The sequence below is a fragment of the Centroberyx affinis genome, unplaced genomic scaffold (assembly GCF_046629955.1).
Source record: "Centroberyx affinis isolate AG114_WGS23_722 - 3 ecotype Tasmania unplaced genomic scaffold, CSIRO-AGI_Caff_v1 ptg003252l_1, whole genome shotgun sequence".
NCBI classification, from domain to species: domain Eukaryota; kingdom Metazoa; phylum Chordata; class Actinopteri; order Beryciformes; family Berycidae; genus Centroberyx; species Centroberyx affinis.
Genome location: NW_027281278.1, coordinates 211,336 through 232,339, shown reverse-complemented (window position 1 = coordinate 232,339; position 21,004 = coordinate 211,336). Strand labels below are relative to the sequence as shown.

Below are 21,004 nucleotides of genomic sequence, written 5' to 3'. Positions count from 1 at the left end.
TGTGTGTGTGTGTGTGTGTGTGTGTGTGTGCGTGCGTGCGTGCGTGCGTGCGTGCGTGCGTGCGTGCGTGCGTGCGTGCGTGTGCATATACACAATTTGCCCACCAACTCTCTAACACAGTCACACGCGCACACACACACACACACACATAGACACACTGGTGCACAAACACACCTTAATTGTGCATGCACTCATGAATATAAACACAAATACTTTGTGAAACCCACATGGCATTTTGACTCAAATTTGTGTTGACTCTTGAGCCTCTCCCCTCCCCCCACACACACACACACACACACACACACTCGTACCCACAACCCAAGCTGTGCACATAAACAGATGTTCACTTGAAATGCATAATTTCCACTATCTCACAAAAAGTACTTGTGCATGCTCTACAGTAGGTGTTCAAACATGAATAATTGATGAAACATTTATGGATATGAGGCTGAAGAAGTTCCTGAGATTCATGCAGATGTTCATTTGTTTGCATATGATTATAGTTAGTCTTTCTTCCCTCCTTTAGTCCTGGCACGCACAGATGTGCACAAACACATGCACACACAAACACACACACACACACACACACACACACACACACACACAAAGCCTTTGCAGTGCCAGGAGTCATACGGAGAGTCTATTCATTCCTAGGTGTATCAGCAGAAGGACAACAATCAAAGCCCTTTAGAAGCAACCATCTACACTCACTCCATTCTGTTGGCACTTTGTTCAGATCCTCCATTCTCTTTTGTGCATACATATAAAACCACGCGGCACAGGAGGAACCCAGCAGGGTGTGACAGCACTGTGAGGGCCCTTTGTGAACCCATCTTGGCCATGCAGGCCCCCAGAGACTTGACTCTGACACAAGCCTGGCGCTTTAAATAAAAAGCCCAAAAAATGTGGTCGCTTGGAGTTAGACTTTGTCCCAAAAAATATCCCTTTCATGTGGACCAATGATTTGCGAGGTTCCCCTGACCTCTCACGTCCGAGGAGTGCTAGCAATGGGAGCCGATGGAGCGAAAGCGGGGGTATATCCACAGCTCTTTTGGCTTCTTTGTTTACTTGTTTCCCAAATAGCCCAGTGGCTTTTTAAACAGCCCAAAACAGAGCAAACACAAAGCTTTTTTGTGTGAGCAAAGTCGGCCTTTTTGTGGAGAGCCGGTTGGACGTGGCAGACATAAGCAGCCTTAATAAAAACGGGAATGATGGGATCAATAAAGCTGGATTGCCACCATGGGGGAAATTGGCAGAGTGCTTCATTGGCCTGGGTTTTAACAGGGAAACTTCAGCTAAGTAGAGGCCTGCTTTACTGCCCAAGCTGTTCCAATATACTCTCTGATAGACTAGCCCTTCAGACCTGACCACAGATGACACTGTTAAGATGAATACTGAAATCACGCTGCGCCCAATACAGCAAAGAGGGTGAATTATTTGTAAAACGATAGAAGCAATTCATAGCGTTTAACTTTATGTTATGGGGGCTTCTCTTAACAGGATTGTTTCCTTATTATCTGCATGGCTGGTCCTAATGCAATGTAATCACTCTGGTTGACAGTGAAAATTAAAAACAGTACTGCATGCATTATGTATAAGGAACTGGGGAAAAAAAATCTTTTTTTTATTCTACCGGGACTGTGTTTTTTTTTTTCTTTTTATGTCCTGTAGACTAATCTTTTTAGGCAGAAAGAACAAAACATGCCCAACAGTATTTAGGTGAAAACATGCGTAACATTTTTGAAATATGTATGAATGTTTATGTGTAAGAATTTTCCATTTCCATACCTGTGGGTGTAAATGGACGGTCATGTGTCAGGTGTGCTTGAATGTGACTCGGGTTGGAACAGCGAGGATCTGATGCCATTTGCCGGTGCAGCAGAACAGCGATAACATTTGTGGAACACGGCTTACTTCTCGCCCTTTTCAATAGCTGAAAATTGAAAAAGCCTTATTATTTACAGCTGACTGTAGGTTCTTATTATAAATGCCCTTTTTTCTTTTCTCTGACTTTTCACCGACGTTCTCCTCCCTCCTCTCACTCTTTTTCCTCTCATCTCTTTCTCTCCTCGTCCAGCCCTCTTTCCCCCCCTTTATTTGTCTCTCTCATCTCTTACCGCTCTCTCAGTCTTTCTTTCACCCACTCTTGTAGTTTTCACTTGTTGTGGTGACTAGCTCTCACCTCATGGGTGCTGATAGTTGTGGAGTAGGGGGGTGGGCTTGTTCTTTGCTCCTTCAGTTTACAGTGTGCGAGCCCTCCTGAATGCTGAAAAGATGAAAGAACCTTTTTTTTTTTTATCCTTTTGTGTGCTTTTCAGCTCATCATTTTCCAGCTCTCTCCACCCCCTCGACCTTCCCTGCTTCTTTCTCATCTTCAATTATCCTCCTTCAAGTTTTTTTTTTTTGCCTCCCTCCCTCTTGCCCTCCCTCTCTCTTCTTCCCTCTCAGCTAATGGATCCATAATGGAATCATAATTCTGGAGAGTTGGGTTGTTTAGCAAATGGTGACGCATGCTCCAGTCAATCAAGAGAGATTTGACAGGCTCTTGTTGCCCGCTAAACATCTGAGCATAGCCAATTTTCTTCATTTGAAAATGTTAAAAACACATAAAGCATACAGGTCACATACTCTGTAGGGGTGAAAAATGTGTATTTCATTTAATTGTATTTGTCATTAGGGTAAAACTAAGTTCCTTTTTTCCAATGTACAGTAATACACAAGCCCATGATTGATGTTATCAATACTGTTATTACGTGAAGTTGTGGGATTGGTTATAAACACAATTAAAAGAGATTAGTTTGGAATTGCTTGCTTCTTTGTTAATTTCGCATGGTGGCTATTCTAATCTTATCTCTCTTTCCTTTTTTCCCCTGGTGCTGGTTCATTCTGAACGGTTGCAAATAAAGGTAAGAACCCTTATTTATTATGCATGCGTTGTGCGTATTGTGACGCTTGAGCAGAAAGTTACAAGCGGCTTTGGGGACTTTCCAATTCTAAGACTCTTTGGATAATTACTTTAAGAAAGCAATTAGCAAAACTCTCAAATTGGTAAGTAAGTAAACAAGCTGGTGGCATATATCAAATGAAATGAGGCAATACTTACAGTATATAGTAAACATCTACAGACACCCGTTGTTCTGCACTGTGTGTTTTTTCTTACTCACTTGATTTTCTTGTTCCACTCTCATCCTGGGTAGCTTGGAGCAATTGAGAAAAATTCTATGGCTCAAGGATTTGGGATTTCTCTATTTTTTATTTATTTTTTATTTTATTCAATTCACGTACACGAGGTGAATGAAATGTGTTGCCTTTTTGCACCAGTCCAGATGTTTTACCAGATGTGTGAATATACCGGAGTTTGACAAAGAATGGCCCACCGCTTATTCAGCCCCCCTTCAAAGTGTAGACCTTTCATATTTAATATGAACCACTTGTTGATTCTCTTTTGTTGTGAAGCAGAAGTTCTGGTTTGGAGGCAGACTGTGGGGCCGCTGTCAGCAAAAGGACCCCTGCCTGTTTTTGTCTGTTGACAGTTCGCTCCACACATCAGTCCAACACTATTGATTGCAGAGAATATCTGTATTTTTGCCAAAAGAAAAGAAATAGAAAATCAAAAAAACCCAGTGCACAAAATCCAAGGGGAAGTATGAATTACTCTGCACTTTTGAAAGATTTTTTCTTCAGTTCGCAGTGTGCTATACATGCTTTTAGAGGTCTGCATCAACAGACAATGAATGTAAAGAAAATCAAACATTTCTTTGGAGAAGAATCTATCTCCAGACCTTCTGTTTTTCTTCTTCTGTTCTCCTTGTACGATGTGATGCCACATTGATGAAAAAGGGCCCCACACTGACTTTGGCTGTCCCACAGCAATTACAGAACAGAGATTCCAGATAATTCAGATGCCGCCACTGTTAAGCCTAATAAGAACACTGGTGCTGTTCCCACTCTCTGTGCCAATATTAACGTTCTAATGTGCCATTCTCTTTGTAGCCTAGCTCCCATATGCTCCTTCTCTTCTCTTCTCTTCTCTTCTCTTCTCTTCTCTTCTCTTCTCTTCTCTTCTCTCCCCCCCCCCCCCTCTCTCTCTCTGGACTGGTATGGTAGACGTCAGCCACTGAGTGTGAAGAGGTCACTAGGGGTGTTACCGTGGTCTCTCAAGTGATGCAACGTGTTGATAGGCCGCTGTTTACCCCTATGTGATGTCAGCGCCTAACCTGGAGTGTCTGCCTCGTTCAAGAGGCAGACTTGAAAGGCTACTTTATTTCTTTTGAAAGCATGACCTATAGCAAGATAAACATGCTTTTCTTCTTTAACTGAACAGCCAACTATTTGCTCTGCCGAGAACCATTGAAGAAAACCACGGGACACACGCTGATTTATCTGGCTATGTCTGAAGGTTTTCTTCATAGCTTTGGCACTGGCCTCCGCTCCTACCAGTGCAGGAAACTGGGTCGAGTAGCGGCTCTGAAAAAACAAAAGAAAAACAAAACAAAAAAAGTTTTAAACATCCATTTTTCGCACTTTTAGAGAAAGCATAACTTCCAGATGACTTTATATCCGTGCTTATTCATTTATTATCTCCAGTTGGGTCCAGTTCCAACCTGGCAAATGTGTGCAGAACAGCAAGTTGCTCCAGCCACTGCCAGCGCTGATAGGCCGTGACAAGAAGCCTTGCCCAGGCGCTGGCTCCGTAATCCTTCACTCGGCCCGCTTCCTTATGCTGTTATGAGTGGAAATGAAAGTTGCAGGCCCAGGGTTGATCACAGTATGCGGAGACTAGCATATAGCCGTGAGTCAGTACAGGCTGGGCTTTAATAAAGCCTTGCAAATGAGACGAGTGGGCGGCCAGGCTTTGAGGATAAGCCCCCCATACAGGCAAGGAGGATCTGTCGCCGCACTGCCAGAGACAATAAGTCACTCTGGCACAATAAGAGAAGGGTCTCCAGCTCTCGACGAGGCGTTCCATATGGGATGAATAGCGTCTCTAATGACCATCCCTCTGCTTATTACCGCCGTGATTACGAGCCATTTGTTTGCTTTATCATGGCCCTAAACCTCAGGGGGTTTAATGAGTGTTGGGATGTAAAACCGCCTCGCCCGAGGCTGGGAAGGTCACCGGCACTGTTTGATGTGGCACGGAGGGAGCGCGCTGTGCTTTTTTACACGTTTCCCTGTGCTGTTTGTGAGGCCCGACTCATCTCAGCCTCGACTACTGTCAGAATTATTCATGGCTTCTGCCGGGGTGACAATGCAAGTCGGGGCGCGTAAAACCGGCAGAAGAGGAAACACGGACGACCACAGTTTGCTCGGATGGATGTGGATGCTTTAGTGGTGATGGAGGGGTTTTGCTACAGCGGTTTTATTGATGATTAAAATGATGTGTAGGACGAGGAGGAGGATGGCGAAGATGATGACCGAACTGAATTGGTTGTATTGTTGTGGCTGTTGAGGGTATACTGCTGTACTTGTTCTCATTACAGCACCATCAGGAATGGCATTGTTATTGTGTCTGACTGCATCAGTTTGCCATTTCCCCTTCATCTTTCGCTGCAGTCTCGGTGGGCTTCATTATCAATAATTAAGAAATGGCAGACACACCCGCGTCTGTTGCAGCCACCTGACAGGATACACGCACACACGCTCACAACACTCACACACTCACTCACATAGGATATATACAAGAGGAGTGGCAGGAGGTTTGGGCGGCCTTCATATCTCTCCGTTCTTCATTAACCTTTCCCTAAGACTCACAAGGCAGCTGGTGATATGCGGCAAATAATGAGTGAGAGCCTAGTCGAGGATCAGCGTATGAGTAATTAATGTTTGTTTGGTCGCACCCATCTCCAAAGAATCAGCAGATAATCCCCACTCTCTCTGTTTGCCACCTGCCGATCAAACAATATGGCTGACATTTGGATTGATGTATCCGTCAAGCAAATCTCCCGGAGGGAGTAGGCCTCACATTCAATCCCGATTATCAGTATCAAAGTTCCTTTACTGCTTCCCAGTTGCAAATGATAACAAGGAGCAACCATATCCTTACAACAGTGGAATTACAGCAGCTGAGAGATATAATGAGATCTCTGTGCACATGCTAATGGTTGGAGGAGGAATCTGGAGTTTGTAGCTTTCCCTTGAGTGCAGTTGGAATTAAATTTGAGTCTTGGCCACATTAAAGTATTGTCTTGAACTCCTGGTTGTATGAAGTTCGTAGTGAACCCCATCACCTGGCTCTTTGGCCCGCTCATTAAAATGACTAATTGATTATGGGCCAAGACTGCGGCCAAAGAGGCAGTGTATCAATAATTAAGCAGCATTAATAGATTAAACTGAAATAATGTGCGGAGCATTTAACTTCTGTAACCCAGTGAAAGTGGAAGCAATTACGGTGTACCTCTCTGACCACTCATCCCAAATAAAAGGAATTCATTCTTTCTGTAGTGAAACCGATGCTCCGGCTATTCTCCCCGAGAGTCACTGGACTGACCTGTCTAATGGCATTTCCCATAATTAACAACACTGTTCCACGTTCTCCCCCTTTTATGTCTCTTAATTGATACTCTATATTTGCTTGTCCAATGATGGCAGGCAAAGGCGGGAGAGAATAGGCAGGGCCCACACACAGTGACATATCTTTTCTCCCGGGATTGAAGCGCCAGATAATCACCCATCTCATTTATTAAGTTATGAATATTGTCAGCCTTAATGATTGCTCTTTTGGTGGCCTTTCAAAACAAAGTAGTATTTCGATCCAGGCCGCTGCCCCCAAAACACAATGAGGAACGTGATCAAATTAGAATTCTTCAGAGATTGTGCCTCTCTTCAAAACTTGTTAGGAAAATTGGGCCGCCACTGAATGCCATGAATAAAATCATTAATGATGACTGATGGAAATGTTTGTGTTTTTGCGTACTGATTGTGCATTTATCATGAGCAAAGTCAACACAAGTGCACAGACCAGGAGTCCTAGAACAATGTATTCAGGCCATAATTTAGCCTCAGTGGTACGAAGACATCCTTAGTGCTTCTTGGGCTGTACAGTAAAATGAAATGCCGGAAATAGGCACATCTTTAGCAGGTACAGGAAAGCAGTCGGGCCTGGTATGACAAATGTCACGTCAGTCAGCCAGGCAGCCTATTGATTGGGCGGCCTCAGGCTGCGATTTATGCCTGCCATTCCTCTCCCATTTGAAGGGGGAGGTGTCAGGAAGTGACAGAGTTATGTACAAGTCCTCCACATGATTGGTGACCCCAAGGTGGGCTCCTTACCAACCCGCCAGCCTGTCCTCCTGCACGCAGCCACATACTGTAGAAAGAGGTGGCATTTGCTGTAAAATGAGCAAGAAGGATATAGGGCAGAAAATGGCATGAGAATAATACCCCTCTCAACTCTGATTAGGAGGAAACTTTTCCTTGCCTCGCCATTGCCTTGATTAAATCCCACATCTTAAAAAGGCCCCTGTGGCATTGCGAGGCAGAGGTACAGAATGAAATGAAAGGTTGCCATTTTTCAGCGGTGATTGCTTTATTGAATCTGGCAATGTTGACCATCGGCGGCCGTATGTTTTTCTCCGCCGCCGCTTACAAAATGAAAAAAAAAAAAAAAAAAGTAGAAGAACCAGGGGGAAAAAAGGGAGACGCCACCACTTCCCGTCTGACTCCCCTCCATCAATCCCTTAACTCGCATAAATAAATCAGCAGAATGAATCCCAATAAATGTTTCTTCTTATTGTGGTAATCAGCACTCCTTCCCGTAAACACTGTAAATGGATGCCGACCTGTTTTTTTTTCTCCCCCTTTCGCCCCTATCCAATTCTCTCCAGGCTGTGTATAGCAGTCAAAGCTGGAAGGCTGGGCGGGAGCGAGAGTGATCAGGGTTCAGATGCATTTGGCACACGGCTCCCTGCAATTCAGTGGCTGATGGAGAGAGCTGATAAGTGAATTGGTTTCCTGGGTCTGGCTGTTGGACCTACTGAGCTCTGTTTTGGTGCTCTGGGATGAGGGCGGCTGTGTTTATGTGGTGAGGGTGCATTGCTGTTTTGGGAAGGAAGTCCATCGGGATGAAAAGTTAAAATTTCAGTCTGGTTCACTGTCGAACCTCATAGTGCAGAGCCAGCGCTCTTAAAATTTCAAAAGTTTGCGACCCAAATGGGCAATTTGGCATCTCAGCCTAAGACACATGCTCATTAAAAAATGTCTTCTGTCATATGGGAACCGATCAGAAGTATAAATATATATTGGTTCTGACCCATGCTGACGTTTAAGAAGCTGGGATCTAAGGCATTAGACGTCTGGTGAGACTACAGTATAGTAGCAGTATGTCCCATCTTCCTGAGTTAGAGTAGATCACAGTGGCTTGTTCAAAGACATTTTATTTTATTTATGAAGTTTGTTTGGACAGGGACAATGCATAACAGAATATATGTCTCAATAATAATGAGAGATCACATTTAGCTAATTGTTAGTTTCCATCTGCAGTTGCTGGACAGGTAGACATAAAGGACATAATGCAAAAGAGGCAGTGAAATACACACTTAAAAACATACAACATAACCAATCACACCCACACCCACTCACCCAAGTACACACCCACTCACGCACCCAACACTCATACACACACGCAGGCACACACGCATCAACACACAGTGCATCAACGTCACTAACACACGCTACCTAGATGGAGGTCGACAGTTCCATTTGCAGCAGGGTGTGTTCTGCGTCAAAGAATAGTGGCGGCCATAGAGATGCTTGACAAGCACACAGAAACCATTTAGGAGCCAATACAATGGGGCTGAAACTCAATTAGATTCAGCTATCAAGAATATTAGGTATTTAAAAAGTTAAGAAAATCATTTACTCGACTGCCAAGGAGTTGCATAGACAGAAAAAACCCCGTACTCTGGAAGAACATGTGGCCCACACGAGATAGGGAACAAACTTTCAACTATTTTGGGGCGACGCCTCCTTCAGCGACTGATGCTGCTTTTCATCTTAAACGCTTAGAGCTGAGCACAGTCCCATTCCATTGTTTGGCCTTTGAATATGCAGCCCATGACTAAGCCACTGTGTCATGGAGCGTACACCTTTATCCACCCAATCAGGCGTGTCCACTTCAGACGTTAAGCCAATTAGCAGCATGTGGGCTGCAGTATTTCACTCTCCCCACTGTCATTAGTCCCGGTCAAAGTCAATACACAGACACTTGATCTGCCAGTGTTTGGTCACATAGCATAAGTGCTCTCCAACTGCCAAAGAAAAAAAAATTGTCATCCCGCTGAGACTGTGTTGACTAGGGTTTCTCAGTACACACACACACGCATGCAGACACACATCCCACTCACCTTCATTAGCCTGAGTTTGTGATCCTGGGTCTTAATGAGAACTGAGAGAGAGCAAAACAAATCCAATAAGACTAGCCAGGCACATAGCGCAAACTAGGTTGCCTCCGCCGCTCTCCCATTTCTTCGCTCCTCTTTCCCGTTTTGACTAATGTAATTTATGCAAAAAGAAATTATAAATAGCATATCAATACCGCCACAGTTTTCCGGGCCGGGCATGCAGCACCACTCCCGGCTGTCAGGGTAAGTAGGCCGGGCAAGATGGGGGAGTGCATCTGAGAGCGCACTGACAAGTCAACAGTGCACCGTGTGTGTGTGTGTGTGTGTGTGTGTGTGTGTGTGTGTGTGTGTGTGTGTGTGTGTGAGAACTGAGGATTCAACAACAGCACACTCGAGGTCACATCCAAAGAGAGACAAAAGACAGAAGGCAGGCACATTGTGTGGTTTTAATCACTAACGAAAACCTCCTTTTTCTGGGAACTTTCAGCTCAAGAGTTCAGAGGAATGATAGTTTGGACTCAGTAGGGATCTGTTATGGTTTGGAGGTTTCCTATATTATGTCTATGGCACCATCCTGCAGTAGAAAAACAGCTCTTTTTTTTATTTTGAAAACCACACTTCTTTTATCCTGCACCTCTTCTTTACAAAGAAAAAAAAAAAGAAGACTTCAAAGCACCTCGGGGGAGATGGAGAGACAGCTGCGTATCCGAACCTTGTCGTATCTTTGATGATGGATGGAGGCTTCACATCCTTGAGTTGATGGCCACTGCCCATTACCGCTCGCCGTGCACAAGCACTTTTTAACGTGGACTTGTTGCTAATGAGCGCGTGTCCCCTGCCTGCATTGCTTGACCCACTGAAGTTTGTGTATTTCTTCCAATTTGCCCACCTTAATTAAACAGCCTTTTTGCCGGAGACCAGGTCGATGCAACCATCTCCCTCCTCCTCCTCCTCCTCCTCCTCCTTCTCATCATCCAGACAGCGTTCCCCCAGTGTCCTGCACTCAATAGCCTGTCCTCCCATTCGCCCTGCCGCCGCCGCACTCCTTATATTAATACCTAGATGAATATTAATGTCCTTACAGCTGTTGTGTTGTTTACCGGGCCGCGCCACCACTCCTAATCTCTCGGTGTAATTAGTCAGGTAGACCAAGGAGAGACATGAGATAAGTCTGACAGAAGTAGGGATGCAGTAGGGAGGATGCAGCCCAAAAAAAAAAAAGAAATAGGAGAGGAGAGTTAGTAGTTTAAAGTGAAAGGCGGGAGTGGGGTGGGAGGGGGGTGGAGGGGGGGTGGCACATGTCTGCCTTGCAGGCCTTTCTAATTAAGTGGTTTTCAAAAGGGGATCACAGTGAGGGAACACAGTGGTGGAACACAGTGGTGTGTAAATATATATATATATATATATATATATATAATATATATATATATATATGGGAGAGAGAGAGAGAGAGAACAAAAAACAGAGGGAGAGAGAGTAAGGGAAGGAGGGGGAGAAACAGATGTAAACAAGCCACTGTATAAGAGAGAGAAATGTAAATAAATCTGGGTAAGAATAAGAAAGAGAGAGAGAGATAGTCGACTGTTGGTTTTCCAAAAGGCTCATGCATACTGTAGCTGCTGATTGCACATATGAGGCTATGCTTTGGGGAACGCAGCTGGCTCCATAGGGGAGAAAATGTGAAGTCTTGACGTTTCTCCCATCCACTACTTCTCCTTTGCATACTGGCCTGCGTCCCCCAAGTGCTGCAGCATGATTTCTATCCTTAATTAGCCACTCCCCACCAGAGTTTGAGCAGCAGTCTCTGGGTTAATGAATGGATGAAAACTTATCTTCCCAAACTAGTATTTTATTTATGTATGAGAGCTCTTTAATGGAAAGCATTTACATAGTGTATACACAACACACACACACACACACACACAGTCACACACACACATACTGTGCGAAATCATATCCACAAACACTTAATTACTGGCATGCTGAGCTATATCAAATGAGTCCAGTATTTTTTGGTCACTTGAGCATGACAAGAGATGACAAAGCAGCGGCCTGGTGAATGACAATGCTGACAGTCAGTGAGTGTGTGTGCGCACGCACGCGTACGCTTGCGTGTGTGTTTACACACAAATGTGGTCCTTTATTCAATGCCAGACCTGATGGATGAGAGCAGAGGAACAGTGCTTGTCATTGCTGGATGACTGAGCCCTTTCAGCCCCCCCTGAATGCAAAGATCAAACCACAGATGGTATTCAGCGCCGTGTGATGGAGGTCGAGGATGTTACAGAGGGCCGGGCCGGCGGGCCGTGGGTGTGTTTTTTTACTTGTTTTCACCCTGGGCCTGGAATCTGTCAACTCAGGACAAATGGTGGCATTTCGCTGGGTAAAAACTGGCTGCGCGCCAGGCAGCATTGTAATGAACAACAGGGCTGGCTGAGTTTTAGAGGGCACAGGCAGGAACTCCGCCGCTGCCCACAACAATGTGGAGTAACTACAACGCCTTCGATGCTCTTATTGCAGTGGCATTTTACTCTGTCATTTTGAGAGCGTAATTTACATTACTGCCCTCTTGTTTATTCCTTTTCAGGCTGCAATGGAAAGTGATTAACTCTTCAATAATTGTTTTCTAGGCCAGTTTAACACTGCGCAGCTCATTCCACTGAGCTTGTTTTTCCTCACATGTCTATTAAATTAAGATGAATCATGTTAAGGTCAGGCTGCATTTTCGCTGAAATCCATCGTTTATTTTAGGATTTGCTTGATGCAGGGCTGGATTCCGATAAATGCCTCGGTTAGATTCCTCAACCCCTCTTTAGTGCTCTTCAGCGGTCTGGAACGAGGCCCTGCAGTTTTTCACTTCCAGCACTGGAAATACAGAAAATTACCCGTTGTCAAAAATAGCCCTGGACTCGACTGTCCCCGCTCCTTTTGTTTGTTCATCTGGGATGAGGAACAGGGGACTGAGGTTAAGAGACTCTGGGTTGCCAGGCACCTCAGCTGCGGGCGGACAACAATGCTGGAATGAAGCAGACGCAGACAGGCCCTGGAAGGAAGAAAGAGTAAAAGAATGGATTTAGCCGGATGAAGCGGGCCGAACCGCTGCAGATTAGGAGGGCCGGGGGGAGTCGGGGGAGAAGGAGATGATGGGAGAGTGACGGCCAACGGGGATCAGAACAGGAGAGATCAATGCTGCCCCTTTCAATCCCCCCTCCATCCATCAGCTTAAGCAGAGGCAAACACGGGGCAGGCTGTGGGAAGGCAGCGGTGAGGGGAGCGTCGGCGGTAGTGCGGGTGGGGGGGGGGTCAGACGCTGGGGCCTAACCCCGTCACAAGGCCTAAACCCTGCAGTCAGTCATTGTTGACCCGGCCCACCCTCGCAGCCATTGTTATCCCAGCATCTCATCTCGGCGGCCGACCTCGGAGGGGTGAAAGAGACGGCGTTTCACAGACTGCTGCGTGAGTTTGATGTATGAGCCCGCATCCAGGATTGACGTGGGAGAGACGGTGAATAGCAGGTTCCATCAGACGCACGGCGGAGTGTCTGCACTGTCAGATGGCTTTTTTGTTTTATGGAGCTGGTTGCCGCGTCCGGACGTCTGGGTCAAAGGTCCGCCGAGTGAAAATTGTGTGTGTTTTGTCTGCTTGGGGCGTGTTTGTTTCTGCTATCAGTGGCATTTGAAACTCTTTAATGCCGTGATTGAAGTCTATCATGGAATGTATGGATGACTTATTCTCTTTTTGGCTCAAGGGATTTTATACCAAACGCTTCTTTGCTGTTTTAATTCCTCTTGCCCACTGGGCTGACAGCAGTATTAACTGGAGATAGATCCACTTTATCACTTACCCAGCCTACAGTTAAAACACCAGATAATATTTCCTCCCATATACTTTAGTTGGGTCCTGACTATTCATTATTTATGATCTATTCCAAATTACATTATCTTTCACCAGGCTTCAATTACACCCTTCCCTGAGGCTGGGAAAATGACTCACGGTCTGCGCAGACGACTCTGTGTGTGTGTGTGTGTGTGTGTGTGTGAGTGACTGTGTTCGGATGTATGTGTGTGTGCAGTCCTATTCACAACTATACAGTGGAACCTCATTTTCCAAATTTCAGACAGCTGATCTGACAAGTTAATTGATTGGACATAATGGATAAAATATTTATGCAGTGATGCAAAAATATATTTAAAAAAATGTGCTTATTATGGATGATAGCAAGGAGGATGATAACTGGAATATCATCATAGTCAGTCAGCACTCGGGGCTGACCTGGGGCATGCTAGCCCAAAGGAGAAGCAGGCTTGTGACTGGCAGGTAGTTTGTTCAAAACTCCACTGGCTGGGAAAATCTATCTGATGGAAGCAGATAAATGATCTCCCCTCCCTCAACAACTGTTGACTTGCCTTTTAGCAAAGCACAGAACCCCTAACTACAGTATACTACTACATAACTACTACTACAACATATAACTACAGTATATGGTTGTGGTGCTACTGGTCAAATCCCAGGTGTGCGTGCATGTGCGTGTGCGTGTGTGTGCATGGAACATTTCCTGCCCTTGCAACTACTCCCCCAGGCTTTTGCTGTAATAACAACGTGTTTGTCGTCGACTTGTTGGTTCAGTAGGGCTTAAAAAAGATGTGTGTATACGTGCAGTGGGATCAGGAGTGCACAGTCACTCACAGATAAAATGTCACACACACGCAGCGCAAGTGATGGCATTGTCTCTGTCTTGTTTTTCCTCTTGGGTGGATTTTTATAATAATTCTTTCAAATTCAAATGTGACTAGCATTCAAAAATAAATGTGTCATATGTTGAATGGGAGTTGCCCCATGAGTTTCAGTGCATTTTAGTTGCTTTAATATTTTATTGTTTTGAAAAATTACTATTCCTGAGGATTAGTAAAGCTCTGCAGTGCATGTACAGAATGTGTATGTATCCAACTATCCCTGCATTTGGCTTAACACAGAGAGGGAGAGAGAGAGAGAGAGAAAGAGAGAGAGAAAGAGAGGGGGGTGGGTGGTGGTGGGTGGTGGTGGTGGTGGGGGGGGGGGGGCATGTTTAACATGACATCTAAGTGTCTAATTACCTCTGTGGCTGTGTCAGGCTCCCAGGCCAGGCTGCCCTTTTCACACACACCCGAGTGCTGTATCTCTGAGCCTGCCCCAATGTCCTACTGTCCCCTATTTGTGCCCTCTCCGGAGAGGGTAGCACATTTAATGTGACTCTGGGTACTTGAAGTGGGAAGCTGCATCATGGACAGCAATGGGAGAGAAGTCGCCCAGAAGGAGAACTGCCAGCAGATACAGCCTGCATCCTTCTAAAAAAAAAAGGTGTTTATCTCAAATTGCCACTGTATAAAATATCCAGCAGTGCTAACAGTCCAATGCAAATGAATGTCAACTTCTGTAAGAGGTAATGGAGCATGATGGTCATGTATGAAGAGTAAATATTAATAACCTTCTAAGCCTTCTCATAACATGCCCTCCTGACATTTACAGTTCACTGGCATACAGTAGCGCTCCTCAGTCTAGAAAGAGCCAATATAAATGTTTGACTTTGTGCAATAGATATTACAGAGTGCTCACTAAAGAGTGCTCCCTCTCCTATCTCCTCTTTTTGTTTCTTCACTGTGTCCTTTTTTGTTGAATGTGGCCTTTTTACATGAAAGAGACCTTGTAGAACCTATTTGCAGAGAATGATAAATGAAGGAGAATGATAACCTCGTGCGTGAGTGTGCTTGAAGACACGCTGCAGAGTCTACACAGACGATAGTAGAGGAGGGTGGTGCCTATCGGGACAGAGTTCAACAAAGGGAATCGTTAATACACAGCTAGCTGACAATTTTATGGATGTGCAGGCTGATGTCTTCCCATATAGTCATGTATAATTCACTCCTCTCTTTAACTTTTTATTAAGTGGGAAGAGCAGTGCATTGTCCATGTCAACATTTTTGGCTCACCCCTTGTCTTTTTCTTTACTGTCCTTTTCTTTTAACCACAGTTTTGTTATGTAAAGGAAGAGAGAGCAGATCCAAAAACAGAAAAACTGCCTCCCGGACACAGGAAACTACTCCCTTTTACCCAGAGTGCCTTGCACTGGCAAGTGTTGGTGACTACAGGGGTCTGTGATCTCTCTGAGTCCGCTCTTCTCAGTCAGCACGCTATTTTCAGATTCTTTCATTTCACCCTGCGTGCTGCTTACCCGGGTCAGATTAGATAGGAGGAATGTTTGGGAGAGGAAAAGCAGGCATGGGTCTGGACCTTCTTTTGTTGGTCTGTTGGTCTGCTCTTTTATGTTCTTTTGTGTGAGTCTCACCTTTTTTTTTGGCTCCTGTCTGTGAATCCGAATGCGCACAAGAGTATGTGTGATACACACGACAGGCTGCAAATGCAGTAGAAGAAACTCAAGAATTCCTCAGATGGCGAGAGCAGCCGTGGCTCTGTATGGCACAATATCACAGCGAAGATGCCAATCATCCTCTAGTTAGCAGTGTGTGCTGCATGCTGTCACTGCCTCCTCCACTGGCTTTGTCTCTCTGGCTTTGTCCCAGTGGTGACATTTCATGTCTCTCATAGCCACTGTTTCAGTGGTAGGGCAGCGGAGAGGTGGAACTGTTAGCATTCTCACCCACTGAGTCTATTAAAGGCAAAGAGCTGTTTTCTGCCTCTCACACCGAGGGCATACCTTCACTTCCAATGACACGCACAGTGATACTGGGAGAAAACCCCCATTTACCACTTTTAGGGTTGAGGTGCCCCGCCCAATATGGAGCATTCTGATTTTCCATTCTGCTGCGTAAGAGCCACTGTTTCAAGTTGGGTGCTGGGGTGGTTCTCAGTGTGTTAATTTTTCACATTTCTAGTTCTACTTATTCCGCTTTAATTCCATCGGTTGGCCACAGTGGCTGTTAGTGCTGTGCATCACTCCTGGCTATGGCGCTAGTAGCATATACAAGCACTGTACTGTAATTCCAGCCCTACACTGTACACACTATTAGTCAAGGATCTCTCTCCACATGGTATTCTTTCCATGATTGATTCATTCAGAGATGAACGGCTACATCACACCTTTTTTCCCTCCCCCTTCTCCATTTCTCTCCCTCTATTCTCATCACCGCAGCAGCAAAGGAGTGCGTACACAATATGCCCAGCATGTGCTCTAGTGCACACACATTCTCAAGCATTCTGTCAGAAAGTCCAAAGGCCCCCGCAACTGCAAACAAAGAAGCTCCTGTGGATATTTATTATGTATAGGTTTTTTTCCCATATACCCAAGATTATATCCTTTGGGGGAGAGGAGTGAGCGAGATGGATTGTGGAGTGTGCATATTTGCAGAGAGAGGGAGGAGGCCTTTTTTGACGTTTCAGCTAGATGCACTGCCTTCTTGGGAGTGCTTTACAATCCCGTAGCACCCGTGTTGTTTTTCTCCTCACATTATTGCATCACTGAGGTAATGCAGACTTTGGTTTTAGAATGAGTGGGTTTGAAACATTCTACCCAAGAACATAATGCATCTATTTGGCCTGTACAACTTAGAAGGCTGACACTGTCATAAAAAGACAATAACTTGTTTATGTTTTACACTTTTATTGTATGCTGCCAAGGCTGCTTATTGTTGTGGCTTGCGTAATTGAGTCTGGGCCTCCCATTGAGAGGGAAGAGAGCAGTGTGTCTGGAAACCATCAATTTCGGTAAACCATCGACGCCAGAGTGCCTCATCTCTCACACTGTGTCTGTAAAATTCCAGGAGCACTTAACATATAATGCTTGTCATCATTTTGGTGCCGGATGCTGTGATACAAGCACAAAAGTGCTGTGTTTCTCATTTTGCCCAACATGAGAAGCTTAAGATTCCAGTGGTGTGCTCCCATTGGTGAGCTTTGTCTCTTTCTCCAATTACACCTTTTAACTGCCTCATAGCAACATGGCTTATCGTGTGAAAATGAGCTGGTTCTTCTCTCTTGGTGTGAGAAATGCGTAATCTGTGCTTTTTCCGCATTCCTAGCAAGCACTTTCATGCTAATCATATGTCTATTTACTCAATGGCTGCTAGGGAGTGCTTCACTTCTTATCTATTTAACTTTTAATGCAAGCATGTAGTCGCGGCGCACACACACACACATGGGCATGAATGGTAGGAGGTGAGATGGAAAAAGGAAATGGATTTCTTGTTCCTGGGGTGATGGTGGCAGGTGGGAGAGTTAGGTTATAGCAGAGCAGGAGGTGTGTGTATGTGGGGGGGGGGGGGCTGTGCCAGGTTTATGGTATGCTGGGGATTTTCTAGCATATGTGGCTCAAGGAAAGGACCTTGTTTCATACGCCATATGTATGTGTGTGTGTCTGCGTGCGTACGTGGGTGTTTGTGTATTGGGATCCTGCCGTAAAAGATTGTCAATACGGCTTAAAGCCACCAGTGGATGTGGATTTTTTTTTTTTTTGTTGCATGTATGTGTGCATGTTATTGTAGGTGTTTGAGACTCCCAGCGTCGCAAGAAACAGCAACTGCAGTTCTCTGTCTGAAGGCTCATAAATCCCTGCACCTGTCTACAGGATGGCTGCTTCCGAACCCACACACACACACACACATACACACACACACACACACACGTGCGTGCACACACAAAACGCACATATACACGCACACACAAATGCACACACCAAGCACATTTTCCACATCTACTGCCTGCTCTAAGTCATATTTATGGTTTTTACAGCTGGATCCCAGTAGGACCACAGATCTTCGTGAGAGGTCCCACTTCTGCTCTCACTTCTGTTCTTCTCTCAGCCCTGACTTAGAAACAGGCTGTGTGTGGTGGGGTGCACTTCTGTGTCTTTTGCATTATGTAATATTGTTATCATATTCGATCTGGAAATGTAACTATAAGCCATCAACAGGTGGTGCTTGCATGTCCATGCATATGTCTGCCCCTCTTTTTCCACGTGTGTGTCCAGGGTTCCTCAGTTACTGTATACATTCGTAGAAACAGAATCAATAAGATTTTCCTCAGGACCAAGAGAACAAATATAACCAATCAGCTTATCTGATTGAGTAGTGCAGGACAAAACAACCAATTCAACCAATGCTTTGCCTCCATTCTCTTGTGTGTGTATAACTACACCTCGAATGGAGCAGGCAGAGGGCAAGGAACTACAAAGAGTGGTATGAAAGCATGTCTGTAATTGGCATTTACTGTATATTATTAAAATTGTGCAGTGTGTGTGTGTCTGTGTGTGTGTGTGTGTGTGTATTTGCATGCGATCAGAGACACTAAATCAGACAGAGCGAGAGCAAGGACAGAGAGAATAAAAAAATCATTATCGTGTGGCGGAAACCTAAAAGAAGAGATGGGAGCCTGTTAATAATTAATCAACCTTCTCTTATCTTTTAATCAAGCCGGTAAAAGTGAGGCAGAAAATGAATTAAGAGAAAAAGAAAGGGGAGAATCAGTGTAATGAGATTGGTCTCTGGTGGTGTGGTGTTATTACAGAAGTGGCGGAGTATAATGCTGGGGCTCAAGGGAGAGTATTCTTCCTCAGTTTTGATGATAAAGGGCGTTCTCAAAATGCTTTTAGACTGTTATGACACTATGGCAGAGGGGCAGGAAAGAGAAAGAGAGAGGAAGAGGATTACCTTACAAGATAATTTACCCATGGTTATCATATCAATAGCTCTCCTTCCACATATCCCTTCTAGATACACTGCAAAACATATCCATCTTAACAAGTCATTTAGTCTCATATTCAGCATTCAAGTCTTATTTTTCTCAAACCAAGAGAAAAATTCTGCCAATGAGGTGAGATAACTTGAAGCAAGTCAGGATAAGGGAGATCACTGCACTACTATCAAGAAAACGACACTTGATTCTACAAAATTCTTGAAACAAATTGATTTGCATTGGAAACAATTGAAATTATCTAACCCATTGGCAGTTTTTTTTTCACTTATTTTAACAAAATTATGATTTTAGGACTCAATAATAGACTAAGTGACTTGTTAAGATGGAGATTATTTGCAGTGTGCACATAGCCTCCTACACATATGCGTTTCATTTCATTGGAGAGGCCAGAGTGCAGGGTCGTGCCCCAGTGCAATTTGAAATTCATCACCTTGCTCAGGGGTTCTGCAATAGTGAGCTTTTACACTGTGTATCTACTGTAATACCAGCCACACTCTAGTAGAACACCCTCCTGTCGATGCCAGAGACTGACCCCACAACCCTCTGGTTATTAGCTTTTCTTCCTCCAAGCCAACCTGAAAAGAACAAGCAGGAGAACAATGGAGATGTTAGCTTGGAGCACATTGCGGAATTTCTTTAGTTCAGACTCTGTTCTGTCTCTATTCTATCAGCGTCTGCCAGTGTCTTACAGAAATGCAAGTATCTCTAAATTTGCCCTTTTTGACTGTAACTGACAGCTGGCATTTTCTGCCACGTGTAGAAAATGTTTTAGGATCCGAGGCGCAGCCGAACCTTTTCTTGCAAAAGGTTAAAAAATACATGTGAGAATCACCTAGCTTTTTCGATCTCCAGAAAAGTTTACTTTTTTGAGACATGTTTTTTTATTTATTTTTTTCTCCTGCAGAACACTAACAGTATGCTTGACCTCATTTGACATCTGACATACTCCTGAACATGCCTTTAATCTGGTAAAGGTTACCCCGAATGTTTGATCTGACATCAAGTATTCATGGCGGTCTGCAGGACTGATCCGAGATCTGCAGTCTGGGAAACATCCATGTCAAATTGAATACTGTACATGTGCAGCTATAGACAGATATGAAAGATGAAAGTTATTTTTCTCAATGGCACCCCCTGTTGAAAGACTGTCACCCTACTACTGGATGTCTTTACATTTACATTCATTGGTTTACAGACATTTTTCACTCTCAAATTGATTAACTGAACTATTCTACAGCCAAAATAAGTTCTGGTTTGGGACTGAAAGTAAGGTGCTTCCCACTATATTTAGACGCACCTGTCTCTGACATCACTGCAGTATACATGCTCTGACTCACAGTTCCCCATGCTAACCCAAACACATTAGGCTTTCTCTTTCCGTAACCCTCCTCCCTTACTCCCCCACATCCACCTCATGTTACATCTGTCTCTTACACTGACACTCACCTTTGTCTCCAACCCCAGGTGGAAGTCCATTGAAACCCCACACCTCCCCTCTCTTCCTCTCCTCTCCTCTCCTCTCCTCTCCTCTGCTCCCCTCCCCTCCCCTCCCCTCCCCTCCTCTCCTCTGCTCCTTCTCTCCCTTTTCATTTTTTCTCTCTGCACTTCATCTTGTCTCCTCCCCTTCCCTTTCGACTTCACTTCCAGTTATCTTCTCTAGGTCCATTCAGCCTTGTAGCATGTCAGCCATTTAATCAGAGTGATTATCTTACCACCGGGCACTGAAATATTTATGCCTTCCAACCACAACCTGGCATTTAACAAGCATGAAAATGGACCTGACCTCGCACACACACACACGTGCGCACACACACACACACACGGGTAACTCACCTTACAACTGGTAACTTCACTGAAAACTGAAGAGCCAGACACGTGAGCATGTGAATGGGTTTACTGAATGTTTGTGTGTGTGTGTGTGTGTGTGTGTGTGTGTGTGTGTTATTTGCAAGAAAGGGACTCTGGGGGTCAGAAGCCCT

General features: G+C 44.7%; 1 protein-coding gene across 1 annotated transcript in view; it reads left to right on the top strand.

Moving 5' to 3' along the window:
- Window positions 1–21,004, top strand: part of LOC139660220 (protein sidekick-2-like) — a 243,186-nt gene that overhangs the window by 70,902 nt on the left and 151,280 nt on the right.